Consider the following 19971-nt stretch of genomic DNA (forward strand, 5'->3'; position numbering starts at 1 on the left):
AAAATTAGGGATTTGCCCATAAATAGGTCTAAAGAACAAGAAGAAGAGCATCTTGAGGGGAAGTAGCCTCATGCAGTACATAATTTTCTGGAGAAACCAAGGACTTCAAGGCCTGCCATTTAGTTGTGAATTGCCTCAAACACAAGGGTTTTTCTACTCTTTGCCAAGTTTCTATTAAAGTCTATCTACTCTTCTCCATGAGCACTTACATGCTTTAGTGGGAGGGGGTGAACTAAGTTTATAAGTAGACTCATTTTATTATTGCAGCATTAAAATTATTTTGAATAAGTGGTATTATGACTATTCTTCTTTTGCTTTATCTTCTTTATGTTTAAAAGCTAATAGTGTCATGAAATCTCATTCTATATAAAACAGAATTACCAGTGAGGGCTCAGAAGGTACAGCAGAAGTACACTCCCACTTCTGAAACAAAATGAGAAGGATATTAAGTAGCTATGTGGTATTGACCTTTTACAGAACTATTGCAATAATAGGGATAGAAGTTGGATCCAGGATTTCAATAGCTCAAGGAACTCCCATATAAGGAAATTGCTTTCACTAACAGAGGCTGGTCTGTTCTTTGAAACTTGTAGTCTCATAGGGGTGCTTTGAACTCTAAGAGGTTAAATGACTTGCCAGTTGTCACAGAGCCAGTATGTCAGAGATGGTACTTGAACTCATTTCTTTCTGGTAGCAATGGAAACTCTCTCTTCACTATGGTACACTGCCTCTTATTACAGTAAAAATACATTTATATAAAACTTTGGAAACTGAAGCCAATTAAGTTATGCAAGTTCACAGAAGTCACTGGATCCCAAGAGAGCTAAAGCTTTAAAGAGAGAGGAAGAGAGAGAGAGAGAGAGAGAGAGAGAGAGAGAGAGACAGAGACAGAGACAGAGACAGACAGACAGACAGACAGACAGAGACAGAGAGAATATAGTCTAAGAAAGGCATCAGAGTAAGCATGAAATAATGTAGAGGAATGCCTTCAGATCCAGAAAGACCTGGGTTCAAGTCAAGCTTCTGACACATACTGGGTGTATGAATTTGGGCAAGTCACTTAACCTCTCAGTGCTATAGGCAACTTTCTAAGCAATAGCTAGTTTTCATTTTTTATTTCCCATGGCAGGCACTGTGCTAAATGCTTTATAAATATTATATCATTTGATCCTCACAGCAACCCTGGGAGGTAGATGCTATTATTTTACTAATTTTACATTTGAGAAAATTGAAACAAACAACTTAAGTAACTTGCTCAAAAAAAAACACAGCTAGTAAGTGTCTTCAGCCAACTTTGAACTCAGGTCTTACTGACTTCAGACCTAGTGCTCTATGCATTATTACCTAGCTTCCTTAATATCTGGGAGTTCCTTATACCAATGAAATCACAAGCATAGTCTCTTATCTCCCCAAAGTGTCAATAGTACAATGAAAAGTGCTCTGAATTTGAAATCTATATGTTAAACCTTTTTTGCCCTTTTTCCTTTCCTTTCCTTTTCTTTCTTTTCCTTTTTTTTTTTAGCAGGTAGAATGAATAGATCGGCTTATTTCATTCCTTTCTCTTTTATGTGCTTGCTAAAACTTGCCTGGATTTAAAGTAGTTTACAAAATGTAGTTTTATCTTGGCAAAATTGTGTGTGTGTGTGTGTGCTTAAGGAAAGTGTAAATCAAAGTGTAATTCAGTTCACAGTGTGTAAGTGAATGGCTGACATTTATGGGGACTCATCACTGAAGGGCTTCATTTATCCAACTAACCTTGCTTCTGTTTCCAGTCAATGGCATTTCAGGTGCTTTTTGAGGGATACCACATAAGTCATGTCATCCCCAAAGGCAGTGAAATTTGATCTAGAATTCTACCTCATTCTGCCTCAGTGAGTACGAAATTTTCTGGACTTGGAGCAACAACTCATCTACTTTGCCATGGCAAATAGGTTGCCATGCCTGAATGATGCTGAGAATTCTTCATTTTCACTTAGTGATCTCAGTAATCATACCCTTTCCATTGTCTGAAATGGCCTCCTTCTAGACTGGAACAACCCATCAGATCCCTCTAGAGCAAAGCTATGAGTTCACAGGGAAAAGGGCATTTGAGAGATTGCGAGGAATAACAACACACATGGTAGAATTTTGTGTCTTTTCACACTGTGAACTTTTAATGAAGGCTCAGTGATTATATATATATATATATGTGTGTGTATAAACATATATATACATATGTATGTATGCATATGTATGTACTGCAATATTAATTTAGCATTGCTATCATTCAAGTTTCAGACTTCCATTGTGTCTCATTTCATTTTTTTTTTTGAGGGGTCAACAATCTTCTTTAATTACATATACCAAAAGAGAAAATACGAGCAGAGAAATAAAGACTGACAGGGCTTCTGTCTGACCATTACATACATACATAATTACCAGACAGAGAAGCACCAACATCTGGGTTTTCAAAGACGGGGTAAGGGTAGCAGGGCAAGGGGGAGGGATTCTTTTTTTTTAATTTTTTTATCTTTATTTTTTATTTTTATTTAACTTTTAACATTCATTTAAACAAAATTTTGGGTTCCAAATTTTCTCCCCTTTAGTCCCCTCCCCCCCAAAACACCGAGCATTCTAATTGCCCCTATCACCAATCTGCTCTCTCTTCTATCATCTCTCTCTGCCCTTGTCTCCATCTTCTCTTTTGTCCTGTAGGGCCAGATAACTTTCTATACCCCTTTACCTGTATTTCTTATCTCCTAGTGGCAAGAACAGAACTCGACAGTTGTTCCTAAAACTTTGAGTTCCAACTTCTTTACCACTAGGAGTTGACCTAATTTTTTTTCTACTCTACTCTACACTGTTTTCTAAAAGATTTACGGTTGCTCATCACTCAATTAAGTTGAAAAAAAAAAGACATATATTGTATGAAATTCACCATGCAAACTGCTGGAGATAAAAATAGATCAAGGCATAACCTCTAATCTCAAGAGTTTACAAATGGTATGTAATGGTATGTAAGTATCTATACCACATTTTTGTCAGCTAGATGGCACAATGAATAGAGTGCCAGGTCTGGAGTTGGAAAGATTAGTCATCCTGAGTTCTAATTTGACCTCAGACACTTACTAGCTATGTGACCCTGGCGCTTTCTGAAGCCACATAGATTCAGACAACTCCAGGAGAAATGCCAGGAGCAGAAAAGAGGTCTGGAAGCAACATCTGTAGATCTGACTAAGGCCTTTGATACTGTTAGTCATGAGGGCTTATGGAAAATTATGCCAAAATTTGCTTGCTCAGAGAAGTTTTTCAGTATTGTATGTCAATTTTATGGCATGATGCTTGCCCAGTTTCTGGATAATGGACAATGCTCTCATGATTTACCAGTCACAAATGGAGTGAAACAAGGCAGTGTGCATGCTCCCATGCTTTTTAGTATGATGTTTTCAGGCATGTTGTCAAAATCTTTCAATGAGTGTGAATATGGCATCAATGTCAGCTACAAAACTGGTGGTTAATTCTTCAACTTGAAAGGTTACAAGCCAAGACTAAAGTAGAGGTAGTATTGGTGCATGATTTTCTACTTGCAGATGATTGTACACTCAATGCAGCCTCTGAAGCTGAGATGCAGCAAAGTAAGGATCAATTCTCTGCCACTTGTGCTAATTTTGGACTAACAATTAATACTAAGAAAACATAGGTGCTCTATCAGCCACTGCCTCACCATCCATATATGAAACATCAGTTATAGAAAATGGAGAAGGTTTGAATACTGCAGATAAATTCACTTACCTTGGTAGTATACTTAGAGATGTACACATTGATAATGAGGTTGATGTACATATTTGTCAGAGTTAGATCAGTGTCTGGGAGGCTCCAAAGGAAAGTATAGGAGAGAAGAGGTATTAGGCTGACTACCAAATTGAAGGTATACAGAGCAGTTGTGATGTCCTCATTGTTGTATGTCAGTATAACCTGAACAGCATACCAGGAAACTGAATATCTTACATTTTAATTATCCTGAGAAGATTCTGAGGATCACTTGGCACCAGATGCTGGTATCAGATGCTGACATCTCTACTCAAACTAAAATGCTGTGCATTCAAACTCTGCTTCAGAGAGCGCAACTCTGATGGACTGGCCTTGTTGTTCAAATACAAAATGTATACTTGCCAAAAAGATTATTTTATGGAGAACTCACACAGGGCAAGTGTTCACGTGGTGGTCAGAAGTAGCAATGCAGGGACACTTTCAAGGCCTCTCTTAAGAACTTTGGGATTGATTGTGTCACATGAGAGACACTAGCCCAGGAAAACTCAGCATGACTTGTACACATCAGAGAAGGTATTGTGCTTTATGAGCAAAGTAGAATTGAGACAGCTCAAAGGAAATGAAGGAGGAGCACATTTCCAAATATTCACATGTACTATTTGTACCCAACCTGCGATAGATCAATCCGATCTCATATTGGTCTGATCAGCCATAGTGGGATACATTGAAACTTGACTCTTAACACAGTGATGTCATTTTGGTCCTCCTTGAGAATGAAGGACAACCATGCGGCCCTGGGCAAGTCACTTAACCTTGTGTAACTCACTTTCTGATCTGTCAAAAGGAGTTAGAGAAGGAAATGGCAAAGTATTCTAGTATCTTTACCAAGGAAGCCCCAAATGTGATCGTGAAGAATTGAACATAATTGAAACAAATGACCAATAACACACTACATTTTATAACATAAAGTGTGCCAAGAGGATGTCCATACATTGAGATTTGAAAGAAAAAAAACCATTCATACCAAGAAGAAGCTATAGAAGGATTCATTGAGAAAATAAAACCTGATTTGGATCTTAAGAGATGGGAAAGATTTCAACAGGTAGAAGTAGATGATTCTAGGCAAGCAGAAGAGTATTGTATAAAGACATGGAAGTAAAAAATCGAATATGATTATAGAATGCTAAGTACTACAAGTCATTTAGTGTGGCTGAAAAAAAACCAATAGCTTATTAGCTCTTCAAGGAAGCAACTTTTTTTCCTCCCTCCCTCTCGTTCTTTCTTTTAAAATAAATTTGCTATTTATTTAATTTAATATTCTTTATATTTAAACTTTTAGTTCAAACTTCTCCTTCTTTGCCAACCCTTCCCACTGACTAAGAAACAAAATGATATCAGTTATATATGTGAGATCATGCAAATCATTTCTGTATTATCCATGTTCCAAAAAAGCCAAAAAAATAGCAAAAAATTATACTTCAATCTGCACTCAGAATTTATCGGTTCCCTTTTGAGGTGGATAACATTTTTCATCATGAGTCCTTTAGAATTGTCTTGTATCATTGTATTTATCAGTCAAGTCTTTCACAGTTATCATTACAAAATTGATACTAGTGCTCACAATGATATCCTGCTCTTCTCACTCCGTTTTGTATCAGTTCATGTGGGTTTTGCAATGTTATTGCTGTTTTGTTTTTTTTCCCCTGAAACCATCCCCTTTGTAATTTTCTAGAGCACAGTAATATTTCATCAAAATCATGTCACAACTTTTTCAACAATTCTCCATATGCCCTCTGTGTGTGTGTGTGTGTGTGTGTGTGTGTGTATATATACACACACACACACACACACACACACACATACATGTATATATACATATATATAGTTAGTTACACATATATTCCATATAGTATTTCCCATATAGGAATCTAAGCAGCCTAATTTTATTGAGTCCCTTAAATTCTTTCTTGTTTGCCTTTTATGCTTCTCTTGGTTTGAATGTCAAATTTTCTATTCACTTCTGATGTTTTATCTAGAATTATTAAAAATCATCTATTTCATTAAATATCCATTTTCTCCCACAAGGTTTATACTCAGTTATGCTGAATGAATTATGCTTAGTTCTAATCTGAGTTCCTTTGTCTTCTGAAATATCATATTCCAAGCCCTTCACTTTTTACCATCATAGTTACTAAATCTTGTGTAATTCTGACTGTCTTTATGATATTTGAATTGTTTCTTTCTGATTAATGGAATATTTTTTTTCTTGACCTGAGATCTCTAGAATTGGGCTGTAATATTTCTGGTAATTTTCCCTTGGGGATCTCTTTCAGGAAATGATTGGGGGATACTTTAAATTTCTATTTTCCCTATACATCTAATATATTGGGACAGTTTTCATTGATAATTTCTTGAAAGATGATGTCTAGGCTCTCTCTTTTTTTTAATCATGACTTTCAGGTAGATATGCCCAAGAGCACAGTGGAACCTCCATCTACCCCCAGCTCTGGGGAAAAATGTTATTGGTTTTAGTAATAAGGATAACTGATGATTGTGAAGCAAGAAATTTGAACAAAGTGATAGGACTAGAAGTTAGATTATAAACTGTTGAGAGTAAATGGTAAGAATTTTGAGATAGCAAGAATAGATTCTTTTTTTCTAGGAGTTTGACTATGAACGGGAGAGGAAAGATAAGATTCTAGGTGGTTTTGAGAAAACTATTGGCATATCTTAAAAGTGATACACATTCTACTCATCTGGACACTAAATCTGGGCATTCCCCAATACTCTGTCCTGAACTTCTCCTATCTCAATACTCTTTCCTTTGGTGATTTCATCAGTACCCATTAGTACAATTATCGTCTCATGAAGATGACTCCAATCTGTATGTAACCAATCTTAAAATATTTTCTGGACTCCAGTTTGAGACTAATTCTACTCAGTCCATCCCATAAACATTTCAAATTTAACATGCTCAAAATGGAACTCGTATTTTCCCCAAATGTATCCCTCCTTCAAACTTTCCTGTTAATGTTAATGGAAGCAATATCTTTTCATATCCACAAACTTGGAGTTGTCTCTGAATCTTTTCTCTTTCTCAACTTTCATATGTATTTTGTTGCCAAAACCTGTCAATTCTGACTCTATAATATATCTTGAATCAATCTCCTTTCTACTCAATCTCTCCTCTATTTCAGTCTCTCATCACCTTGGGCCTTAGACTACTGAAATGACATCTAATTGTTCTCTCTGTTTTCAACATTTTCTCTGTCCAATTCATCTCCCGTATAGCCACCAAACTGATATTCCCCAAACAAAACTATGATCATACCAAATTCTTATGAAAATTTTTCAGTGATTTTCTTGTATAAAATATAATAAATTCTTCTTCCTCTTGTTTCTCCTTTGATCCACTTTACAAACCTCCTAAATTCAAGCATTCCAAATCTGGATACCCATGCCCCAGGGCACTAAATTTAAGATACAATCTTGTTCCCAAAATATTGTGGCAGATGGAGTTCAGAGAAAGCACAAAGCCTTTCTCTGTCTGTGCACATTCCTTATGCCCCATGAGATGATTAAAAGAATAACTGTACAGAAGTAAAAGGTATGTTTCCAAATCAGATGTGTAGTATCACTCTTCTGTGTGGGTTTCTGATATTACTAATGAGCATATAGAAGCCTGGAAGGAAGAGTATATGAGAAGGAGGAGGATAGTGGCTAACCAGGGTTAGGAATTTAAAGGGTAGAAACTGTCAGAAGACAAGGAGAGAAGTAGTATGATCTAGAATATTTCATATGTAATGTTACATAGGGCATCCCCAAAGTCTTAGTGAGTTTTAAGTTTCACTAAGCTTTAATAACTTGAAACTGTTCTAAGACTTTTGGGACATTTTCTCTCTCCTCTCTCCTCTCTCTTCCTCTTCCTTATTCCCTCTCTATTTTTCCTCCACTATCTCCTTCTCCTCTACCTCCTCTTCCTTTTGCTTGTCATTTTTCTTCTTCTTCTTCACCACCACCACCAAATTGGTATTTTGACCATGATCTATTTGCTGCCCTGTTCCTTGAAATTTGATTAGATATTTCTAGTCTAACCAAATTCTCAGTCTTGAAATCTCCTTATGTACACTATTTTATTGTAGAATATTAGATAATGCAGCAAAATTGGAGTCAGAATAATTGAATGTAGCTTATACCCATATGTCCTTGGACAAAAAATTAATGTTAATAAATCTTGGGTTCCTCAGCTGTAAAATCAGCACGTGGGTTATACGACTATTAAGCATTATCTGACCAGCCATAGACCATGCATCATCCCACCTTGCCATCTATCAGGACACAAGGGCTTACCTATTGCAGGCATCTTGCAATCTTGCCTGCCATTTAAAACATGCCCTTCTCCATGCCTCTTGCTTTTGATCTGAGAAGAATTATCAAATAACTGCAGCAGTATTGCTACTGGAAAGACCATGGACATTTGCCATTTCAGTAACTACCCAGACTAAAACTCCTCCTCCTGGCCAGATGTCTCCTACATGTGTTTTATCTTCCATTTAGAATGTAAACTTTTTGAGGGTAGAGTAGATCTCTTTCATATTTGTATCTCCAGTGCCTACCACATAAGGCACTGAATAAATATTTTCTGATTTGTTTATTGATTCAAGTTCCTTTTTGGCTCTACTATATTTTGCTATAACTTTTTCTAATTTAAACCTATTAATTAGCTAATCTAGAACCCACTTGACTTTTTTTCCCCAATAGTCAAGAGGGCACTTTAAAGTTAGCTCGAACTTACATATGAAATGAGCATTCCCTCTTTCCTCTCCTCTTACTTCTCTTCTCCTTACGTTAGTCACAATCCTCATTTACCAGTTGTTTATGTTGGTGCAAGCTCAAATGTGGAGTTTCCATCATCAAAGAATTCAGGTAATTCCTTGGTAGGGCACATGGATCTAGTTAGAGAAACTAGCCCTGGGCAATGCAGACCACCACTGACCTGCTTTATCTTATAAGAGCTCTAGCTCTAATATTTTTTTAATTCCTCAATTTTAAAACCCAGGATGATGGATATCCTAGTGAGTGCAAATGGATTTGTATGTAATCCTCACTTCTACTGGGGAGAAAAATCAGCTGATGTTTGGCTAGGCAATTTGCCTTTTTGTATTAAGAAATGTATATAGAGTTCAAATCTACTGTTGGACTATAATTGAGGGCCAGATTAAATCTAGAGAGATTCTTCACCAAGTTGACTATAGGATGATTAATTTTCCATCCATAGCAACTCTCAAAAACTATCTTCAGATCATATATAAAGGTTCTTATGAATGTTGGACAGAACCATGGACTTTTGAAGAGGTAAAATAAAAGCTGTTGTTGACTTCTATCTGACTCTTCAAGACCTCCTGAACCATATTGTTCATGGGGTTTTCTTGGCAAAAATCCTGGAGTAGTTTGCCATTTTCTTTTCCACTGGATGAAGGCAAACAGAAAAGAAAAGAAACTAGGCATCTCTGGATGGTTGTGGTGGAATTGGGGGATGGCGTATTTTCCCATGTGTATAAGAAGTAAAGGCTTTTCCCTATCTCTATTATAAATTCCAATGTCTATGTTGATTTACTTTATCCCTTTCAATATCCTAGTTCTTCTATTTGGTCACAGGACCACTTTTGCATGTCCATTTTATTTTATTGCCTTCTTTTGCATAAGGGAAATTTGGCACTATTTCTTAATATCATTCTTTTTTTTTTCAGTTTTCAACATTCATTTCTGCAAGATTTTGAATTCCAGATTTTCTTCCTATCTCTCCTCTCTTCCAGCCCCAGGACAGCATGCGCCCCATGCCCCCTTTCTCCAATCTGCTCTCCATTTTCTTGTAGGGCAAGATAGGTTTCTATACCTCATTGCCTGTACAACTTATTTCCCAGTTGCATGCAAAAACAATTTTTAACATTCATTTTTAAAGTTTTGAGTTTCACATTCTCTCCCTTCCTTCCTCCCTATGCACCCTCATTGAGAAAGCAAACACTTTGATATAGGTTATACACAAGCAGCCTACACAAGCAGCATACACAAAAACAGTCATGTTGCCAAAGACTAACCACATTTCCCTTTATCCTGTCCTGCCCAACATTCATTTCATTCTTTCCCTTGACCTGTCCCCCCACAATAGTGTTTCCTTCTGATTACACTCTACCCTAATCTACACTCCATTCTATTACTCTCCCTCTCCTATCCCATGCTACACTGCCTAGAACTGCAGGCTAAGATAGATTTCCATGCCAAATTGAATATGTGTTATTTCATTCTTAAGCCAAATCCAATGAGAGTAATGCTCACTTATTCCCGGTCACTTCCCCTTCTTCCCCTGCATGTAAAAGCTTTATCTTGTCTCTTTGACATGCATACACACACACACACACACACACACATACACACACAACAACACCATATATACATACACACATATAATGTGTACATATATACATGTACACATGAAAACATACACACACACACACACACACATATATATATATATGTATGTATACATATGTGTGTATTCCCTCTAACTACCTTAACAATGAGAAAGGTCTCAAGAGTTACAAATATCATCTCTTTTCCATCTGGTCAATTCTGCTTTTCAGGGCATTCTTCTCCTCATTGGCTTTTGGGATTTCTTTTGTCATTTGGGTTAGTCTGTTTTTAAAGGTGTTATTTTCTTTTGCCTTTTTGGGATCTGTTGATTCATTTTTCATGATTTTCTGCCATTGCCCTCATTTATCTTCCCAATTTTTTCTCTACTTCTCTTACTTGATTTTCAAAATCCTTTTTGAGCTCTTTCATGGCCTGATAAGACTTACGTACATACCTTCCTCTGGTGGTATGCTTTGATCTTCCTTGTTGCAAGAAAACATTTTTCACCAAGAAAATAACCTTGTATAGTATTATTTTCCCCTCTTTTGATCATTTTCCCAGCCAATTACTTGACTTTTTAGCTCTTTATTAATTGGGGGATGTACTGCCCCAAGTTTCAGGTATTTTGTGTAGCTCTTTTCAGAAATAACTCCAGGGACCTCTAAGTTCTCAGTTCCTCCAAAGTGGTATGATAAAAGGAGAGGTGTTTTCTCCTCTCCTGGCCTGCACTCTGGTCTGTGAAAAACTACAAACACTCTTTTCTACCTTGGAGCCATGATTAGGATTCCCTCTCCATAGCCACCACCACCTCTGCTATGCCAGTACTCCTCCTTGCCCTAGGACTGCCATTCAGGACTGCAACCCAGATCAGTTGCTTGATTCCCCTACTGTCTATAGGCCAAGAGCCCCAGAAACAGTCACTGCAGCAGTGACTGCCATCACCCTGGGGCTGTGGCTGGACCATGTTCCTCTATTTCCCAGGTGACAAAGTTTTCCTATTGACCTTTGAAGGTGTCTTTGGCATTTGTGGATTGAGAATCTGAAAACTGCTACAGCTGCCAGTGATTCAGTGCCCTGAGGTCTGCTTCAGTCCAGTTTGTGCAGGCATGGCCCATGCTGGGCTGTATTCTACTCTGAGCCTGGTGCACCCTTTCTGTTAGCCTTCCAAATTGTCTTGGACTCAAAATCTGTTTCACTTTGTCATTTTGTGTCTTCTGCTGCTCTAGAATTTGTTTAGAGTCATTTTTGCAGGTATTTTGTGAGATTTTGGGTGGAGAATTCAGGCATGTCTCTGCCTCTACTCTGCCACCTTGGCTTTGTTCCCCCTTGTTCTATTCTAAAGGAAGAAAATCTAACTTGAAAGATGAATCATTTTCCCTTTATTTTAATGTCTTTGAAGAACTGTGTAATATATCATATGACAAATGCCATACAAAAATAAATTATGATGTGCAACCAAAGAGTACGTTATAAAAAAAACAAAAACTTGGCTATTCCATGGGAATTAAAACTACTTAATAATATTTTGGCATATCCAGGTATTCCTCCCTCCCCGAGGAAATTTCCAAAATAACTATATTGAAAAGGTTGAAAATTGCTTTATTAAAAGGTTATATTCCAAGATTTCTGTAGTGAAAGCACAGAACAGGGAAATGGAGGAGAGATAAAGATGTTCCCAAATAAGAACATGCTGAGTATGTTGAGAGAGCAGAGAAGCAAACATTTAGCAAGCACATACTACATGCCAGGCATTGTGCTGATTCATGGGGAAATACATACATTAAACAAAAGTCTCTATCTGAAAGGCCAACACACAAAAGGGGCTGAAAAGTGGGGTGGGTAGATCAAGTGTGATGGCATGGATTTGAACTCTAGAGGAAGTCAGGAACAGCCTCAGGAGGACAGTTAAAGCAGGCTCACCTGGGTCCCTTCATGAAATGGAGATTATAGGAGAAGTTTGCATATGGGAGAAAGGAGTTAACATAGGTTAAGTATGAGCTGGTAGAGAAGTGCAGGATAATGAACTTTTAAAATGCCTTAAAGAATTTGTTGAGTCCTCAGTTGTACACATTTTGGAATGCACCTCATCTGGAAGTAGAGGCTAAACTATAGGGATAGATAGGGAACTAAGTATTATGGAAGAGTATTGAAGAATATTTCTTTGAGGGTTTGGAAAAGTGTTTCAAGAATGAGTGTGTCTTTATTGGATAGTGAATGATTATGGGGGAGGGTAAGGAGGAAGAAATGTGAAGGAGGGAAAGCAGAATATGATATGAAAAGGAGCTTTCCTCTTCAATTTCTTCACATCTCTACCCTCCCCTTCCCTTACACACTTCCCAACAAGTATGAAAACATAACTTCATCCTGTTTTCATTTATAATTTCTTGATGCTAAAAGTGATCTTGCCTGGGTTTCTCCCAAGACTGTTATGGGTGGCCAATACTGACCTAAGTGAAAATTGGCAAATGTTTTAACAGCTGTCCAGTTTCACTGTATACTTTGGGGCTAGAAAATAAAACTGACCATCTTGTCTGCATATCAAATTTAAGAGAGACCAACACTTTTTGCTCCAAATGCAATCTTTGGAGAATAAATGGACTGATATCAGTTATTTATGATCTTGACCTCAATGAACATAATTTACTTTGAACTGCAAAAATATTCAGCCTTGAGTAAATTTGTTAGTCCAAGTTCTGATCCATTGACAATAGAGATTTGTAATTAAATTACTTGCAGGGCACACTTGGCTCATAGTATGATTTGGAAGATTAATGTAAAGAAATAACTTAGTAGGCTTTTTTTCCTTCATCAAAGCAAGTTGAATTTTCTTGGTGATTGCAGTTGTAAAGGTATTTTTCTTTGATGGAAAGGAAACTGGAGTCAGTTCTGTCCATTCAATAAGTAGAGAGGCCTGAACAAAAAAAAAAGAAAGAGAGAGAAAGAGTAGCTAGACTTGGAAATAGGATCAGCTATCATTTGATACATAGGGCTATTGAGATTGTAGTGGATCTAGTTCCTTCAACAGAATTTGAGTTCTCTATAACCTTGAAGTTTTCTGTGTGTTCCAAATTTAAATTTGCTTTGATCCTTTCCCTTTCAGATGGTCAGATTTAGTATTTAGTCAAGGTGTTCTTTAGAAATAATTTCAACCATTAACTCCCTAAAAAGGTACGTTTTTTCCTCTTCTATTCTCCTTCTCTATTTTCTACCATTAGTTCTTTGCAAAGATAATTTTATTGATGCTGTTAGATTTTATATCACAATCATTTCTGTATATACTTCCTTCAGTTCCATGGTTTGAAATTGATTCATTCCTTATAATAACAACAAAAATAAATTAAAACAAAAAAACAATATCTTGAAAATATCTGATAATATATTTTGCTCTCATAGTTCCCTCTGTGAAAAGGAAGGAGTTACGTTTCATTGTCTACTCTTCTTTACTTTTATTCATTTCTAATTACTCTAAGAATACTGTATTTCGTGTTGTATGAAAGGAGAGAAGGTTAGCACTCCCCTTGATAAGGATGGAAGAGGTCCTAGTGGCCTTTACAACACATATACGGTTAAGGCATTGCCACCTACTCTGTGGCATCTAACGGTATAAAGATTGATACCATGAATAAACTGGAGAAGCAAGGAATAGTGAATTTCTCAGATCTATGGAGAAGGGAAGAATTCTTTACTAAAGGAGAGATAGAGTGCATTATGAAATGCAAAATGGATAACTTTGATTACATTAAACTGAGAAGTTTTTGCACAACCAAACCCAATGCAACCAAAATCCGGAGGGATGTAGTAAATTGGGAAAGAATTTTTACAGCTAAGCTCGGGGATAAAGGCCTCATTTCTAGAATATATAGAGAACTGATCCAAATGTATAATCATACAAGTCATTCCCCAATTGATAAATGGTCAAAGGATATGAACAGGCAATTTTCAGAGGAAGAAATTAAAGCTATCTATAATCATATGAAAAAATGCTCTAAATCACTATTGGTTAGAGAGATGCAAATCAAATCAACTCTGAGGTACCACATCACACCTATAAGATTGGCAAACATGACAGAACAAGAAAATGATAAATGCTGGAGAGAATGTGGGAAAGTTGGAACACTAATTCATTGTTGGTGGAGCTGCGAGTGCATCCAACCATTCTGGAGGGCAATTTGGAATTATGCCCAAAGGGCTACAAAAATGTGCATACCCTTTGACCCAGCAATATCGCTACTAGGACTATATCCCCAAGAGATCATAAAAATGGGAAAGGGTCCCACATGTACAAATATATTTATAGCAGCACTCTATGTAGTTGCCAAAAACTGGAAGTCAAGGGGATGTCCATCAATTGGGGAATGGCTGAATAAATTATGGTATATGAATGTAATGGAGTACTATTGTGCCATAAGAAATGATGAACAAGAAGACTTCAGAGAGGCCTGGAAGGACTTATATGACCTGATGCGGAGTGAAAGGAGAAGAACCAGGAGAACTTTATGCACAGCAACAACCACAGTGTGTGAGAGCTTTTTCTGGTAGACCTAGATTTTTGTAATAACACAAGATCTTCTTACCAAAAAAAAAAAAAATCCCAATGGAGGATCTCAAGGCAAAATGCCTGCCACACTCAGAGAGAGAAATATGGAAGTCACTCACATATTGTAGCAGATCATGTTTGTGTATGTGTATGTGTTTGTGTATCATGTTCTGATTTGTTATACGATTTCTTTCATTTATCTTAGTCTGACTACATAGCATGACTATAGTGAAAATATACTCAATAGGAAAGTATATGTAGAATCTATACAGAATTGTATGCAGTCGTGGGGAGGGAGGGGGGTAGTGGCGAGTAGGTGGGAAGGGATAAAATCGCAATTGTATGGCAGTGATTGTTAAACATTACAAAATAAAGAAGAAGGAGGAAAATATTGGAGAAAAGTGGTAAATTTAAAAAAAAAAAAAGAATACTGTATTTCACTGCACAATTGTCACAACTGCATAATCATTGTACCTTTTTTTTTTCAGTCCAAAAAACTGGTTTATAACCATTCATCACATAATTGATGTATGGTATAATTCTGTTCTTTATGCCACTTAAAAGGTTAACAGAATATTGATGTGTTTATCAGTAACATAAGGAAATGCATTTATCTCTTGTGCATTGAGAGACACAAGTCTTTAATTCAGTATATTTCTGCAAGATGACTTGCATGGTTTGTTTAAAGTGTTACAGTACTGATGGTATTGTCACTCAATGAGAAGTCATAGATCCAAGGGGATTTGGAGGACAGGGAAAGGTGCCATGAGTAAGTCACATGACATGGTAAGATTTGCATCTCCCCAATTTTGACATATTTCAAAAATATTCTGTGCATCCTCATCTTGCACTCAAGACAGTTTGATAATAAGTGATTTTTAAGTAATACTGGCAAAATTTTTAAAAAAACTTTACATAATGGTCACACTTCATTTTTTTTTTTTTGCAAAAAACCGTGACAATTATGCAGTGAAATATAGTAGCTTTCTTTTTAGTGATCTATTTAGTGATATATTTGTTTACATTGTTGTAAGCCATTCTAACATCAATGAGATACCCATAGGAGCTGCTATGAATATGCATATGTATTTCTAAGATAGATTCACAGAATGTAATAAACTCTCTTCCTCAAAGGCAAAAGCAAAATATTTATTTAGAACATCACTACTAAGATACCAGGAGTGAATATTTATCAAGGTACTCATCACTGACATCTTAAACATTCTTTCTTTTAGACCTCCCCACAAACAAGTTCCCCTAGACAAAATTCTTCCCTCCTTCTGCTTACCCTCACTTCTCTTTATACAACATTGTATTGCAGTTAACATTCTGTTGGGCAAGCTCGAACCACAATGGGCTCCATGTGATTCAGGCTCCATGTGACTCAGGATGTATCACAGCTGTGAGCTGGACCAAAGATCAAAGCAGGTCACATAGGCCTATTAATGGATGGGGAAGATCTTTCTATTCCATTAACATTACAATCATTCTGTAGATTATTTCTATTTATTTCTTCTGTTGGACACTTTGAATTGGATGCTGAAAACTGTTGGCATCTCAAACAACATATGTAAAAGACTCGTTTTTATTTTTTCCCCCAAACAAACCTCTTTATTGTTGAAAACATCTCTCATTCTCCCACTAACCAGTTTCCCAACCACAGTGTCAATTTTGACTCCTCCTTCTCACTAAGCCCTCGCATACAATCAGCCTTCAAATCTTGTCCTTTGTATTTCCAAAATATCTCTTGTATGTGTCCCTCTACCTACTCAAATAGCCACGCCCTATTTCAGACAATTATTACCTCTTACCTGTACTATTGTAACACCCTACTCATTCTTCTCTCTGCCTCAGTTCTACCCTTCATTCTCCATCCATCCTTCAAAAGTACCAGACTAATATGTCACCCCGATAGTCAATAAATTACAGTGTTCCTGTTGAAGTCAGAGTTGGGAAAGATAGTTCATGTGTAAAAGAATTCACTTAGACCTTCTCTTTTAGCAACTGAGAGTTGTTTTTTTTTTTAAAATTTTATGTAAAAAAGCATCACAGACCTCATTAGTAAGAAATCTAAGTGAAAATGATATCTGGGAGTTATGCTTTTATAGAAGTTTCAGAATGGTGATGTAGTTTTAGAGGTTTTTATGAGCATTGAAGATGAAATATAGGACAGGATGAGTGAGACAAAGGGAATTCTTTATGGTTTAAGGATTTAAACATAAGACAGAAGGATATAGTTTAAAAAGTAAAGGACTCTTGGAACACAAGATAAGGAAAATAAAAGCAATTCTTTTGATACAGGTTCAAGATAAGGAGCAAATGTCTTTAGGACACCTTCAGGTTACAAAAAAAGAGGGGCTTCACAAAGTACTGGAAAAGCACACCTTTCTATATATCCCTAAAAGGCTTTCCTTCTTCATCTCCATCTCTTAAAACCTTAGGCTTGAAAAGTCAACCACTTGCTATAGGAGACCCAAAAACTGCAGGAGAAAATAACACTAAAAATAGACTTAACTCAAATGGCAAAAGAGATCCAAAAAGTCAATGAGGAGAATGCCCTGAAAAGCAGAATTGGCCAGATGGAGAAGGAGGTACAAAAGCTCCCTGAAGAAAATAATTCCTTAAAGTTTAGAATGGAGCACATGGAAGCTAATAATTTTATGAAAAAATCAAGAAATTATAAAACAGATCCAAAGGAATGAAAAATAGCAGACAATGTGAAATATATCATGGGAAAAACAAAAAACCTGGAAAATCAATCCAGAAGAGATAATTTAAAAATTATTGGACTACCTAAAAGCCATGATCACAAAAAGAACTTAGACATCATCTTTCAAGAAATTGTCAAGAACTACCATGATATTCTAGAACCAAAAGGTAAAATAGATATTCAAAGAATCCACTGATCACCTCCTGAGAGAGATCCTGAAAAGAAAATTCCTAAGAATATTGTAGCCAAATTCCAGAGCACCCAGGTCAAGGAGAAAATATTGCAAGCAACCAGAAAGAAACAATTTGAGAATAGTGGAAATGCAATCAGGATAACATAAAATCTAGCAGCTTCTATGCTAAGGGATCAGAGGGTGGAATATGATATTCCAGAGATCAAAGGATCTAGGATTGAAACCAAGAATCACCTACCTAGCAAAACTGAGTATAATACATCAGAGGAAAACATTATCATTCAATGAAATAGAGGAATTTCAATCATTCTTGTTGAAAAGACAGAGCTGAATAGAAAATTTGACTTTCAAACACAAGAATCAAGAGAAACATGAAAAGGTAAACAGGAAAGAGAAATCATAAGGGACTTACTAAAGTTGAATTGTTTACATTCCTACATAGAAAGATCATATTTGTAACTCGAGACTTTTCTCAGTATTACAGTAGTTGGAGGGATTATATACATACAGAGAGAGGGCACAGAGTGAATTGAACAAGTAGGGATGGTATCTAAAATAATAAAAGAGGTGAGAGAGGAATGTATTGGGAGGAGAAAGTGAGAAAAAGAATGGCACAAATTATTTCACATAGAAGGGGATATAAAAAGCTTTTTCAATGGAGGGAAAGAAAGGGGAGGTGAGAGGGAAAGAGTGAAGCTTGCTCCATCACATTTGGTTTAAGGAGGGAATAACATGCACACTCAATTTGTTATGAAAATCTATCTTACAATACAGATAAGTAGGGGGGAAGTGATAAGCAGGGGGCATATGATAGAAGGGAAAGCAAATGCAGGAGGGGTAATTAGAAGTAAACCCTTTTGAGGAGGGATAGGGTCAAAAGAGAGGGGCAAGATAAGATAGAGGGAAATATGGCTAGTTTTCCACCATATGACTGTTATGGAAGTGTTTTGCATAACTACACATGTATAACTTATATTGAATTGCTTGCCTTCTCAGTGGGGATGGGTGGGGAGGGAGGGAAAGTAGTTGGAAGTCAAAGTTTTAAAAACAAATGTTAAAAATTGTTTTTACTTGCAACTGGTAAATCAGATATACAGGCAATGGGGAATAGAAATCTATTTTGTCCTACAAGAAAATACAGGAGGTGGGGATGAGAGAAGGGAAGGTTGTGATATAATGGAGAGCAGATTGGGGGAAATGATAAACAGAATTAACTCTATCTTGAGGTGGAAGAAGGGGAGAGATGGGGAGGAAATTTGAAACTCAAAATCTTATGGAAGTGCCTATTGAAAACTAAAAATAAATAAATAAATAAATAAAAAACACAAATAAATCCATACACTTGTAGGAATAAAAGAAAAACAATGTTTGACTTGGAAAGTTCTCTTGCCTAGCTGAGAGAGGAATCTGGTCTGGCATCAGGCCCAGCCCTAGCCCCAGGGTGGCAGCAGCCACTACTGCAGTGGTTGGCTGCTTTTAGAGCTCTCTACCTATAGATAATGGGGGAATCAAGCAGCTGATCTGGGTTTCAGTTCTGACTGGCATGGCAGAATGGCAGATCTGGTGGTGACTATACAGAGGCAATCCTACTCACAGAACCAGGGTAGAAACAAATGCTTATGGTTGCTCACAGACCAGAGTGCAAGTCAGAGGAGTAAACACCTCTCCTTTGATTGTACCACTTTGGAGGAGCTGAGAATTCATGCATCCTTGGCGATATCTCTGTAAGCAGCTGTACAAAGTCCCTGAAACTTGGGTCAATGTAGCCTCCATTTTACGAGGAACTCAGAGGTCAAGTAAATGACTGGAAAAATAACAAAAAGGGGGAAAATATGACTATAAAATCTTACTTTCTTATTGAAAAGTTATTTTCTCACAAGTAAGATCAAAACATACAACTGGAGGAAGACTATAAGATCAAGGCTCCTACATTCAAAGCCTCCAAGAAAAATAAGAAATGATCTCAGGCCATGGAAGAGCTCAAAAAGGATTTTGAAAATCAAGTAAAAGAAGCAGAGGGAACAAAAGGAAAGAGAAATGACAGTGATACAAGAAAATCATGAAAAACAAGTCAAACGTTTGCTAAAACAGATTCCCAAAATTACTAAAGAAAGTAACACTTTAAAAAATAGACTAACCCATATGACAAAAGAAGTCCCAAAAGCCAATGAGGTTAGAAGAATATCTTAAAAGGTAGAATTACCCAAATGGAAAAGTAGGTCCATATGCTCATTGAAGAAAATAATTCCCTCAAAATTAGAATAGAGCAAATGGAAGCTAACGACTTCATGAGAAATCAAGAAATTATGAAACAAAATCAAAGGAATGAAAAAATGTTAGACATTGTGAAATATCTCATTAGAAAAACCA

At 36.6% G+C, this 19971-nt stretch overlaps 1 non-coding gene across 1 annotated transcript; it reads left to right on the forward strand.

Annotated features, from left to right (window-relative positions):
* The first annotated feature begins 13644 nt into the window (after positions 1-13644).
* Positions 13645-13772, forward strand: LOC140512956 (U6atac minor spliceosomal RNA). The gene has a single exon (XR_011970008.1). It is a non-coding gene; the product is annotated as a U6atac minor spliceosomal RNA (small nuclear RNA).
* Positions 13773-19971: the final 6199 nt, after the last annotated feature.

This window comes from Notamacropus eugenii, chromosome 6 (genome assembly GCF_028372415.1).
Source record: "Notamacropus eugenii isolate mMacEug1 chromosome 6, mMacEug1.pri_v2, whole genome shotgun sequence".
In the NCBI taxonomy this organism is placed as follows: domain Eukaryota; kingdom Metazoa; phylum Chordata; class Mammalia; order Diprotodontia; family Macropodidae; genus Notamacropus; species Notamacropus eugenii.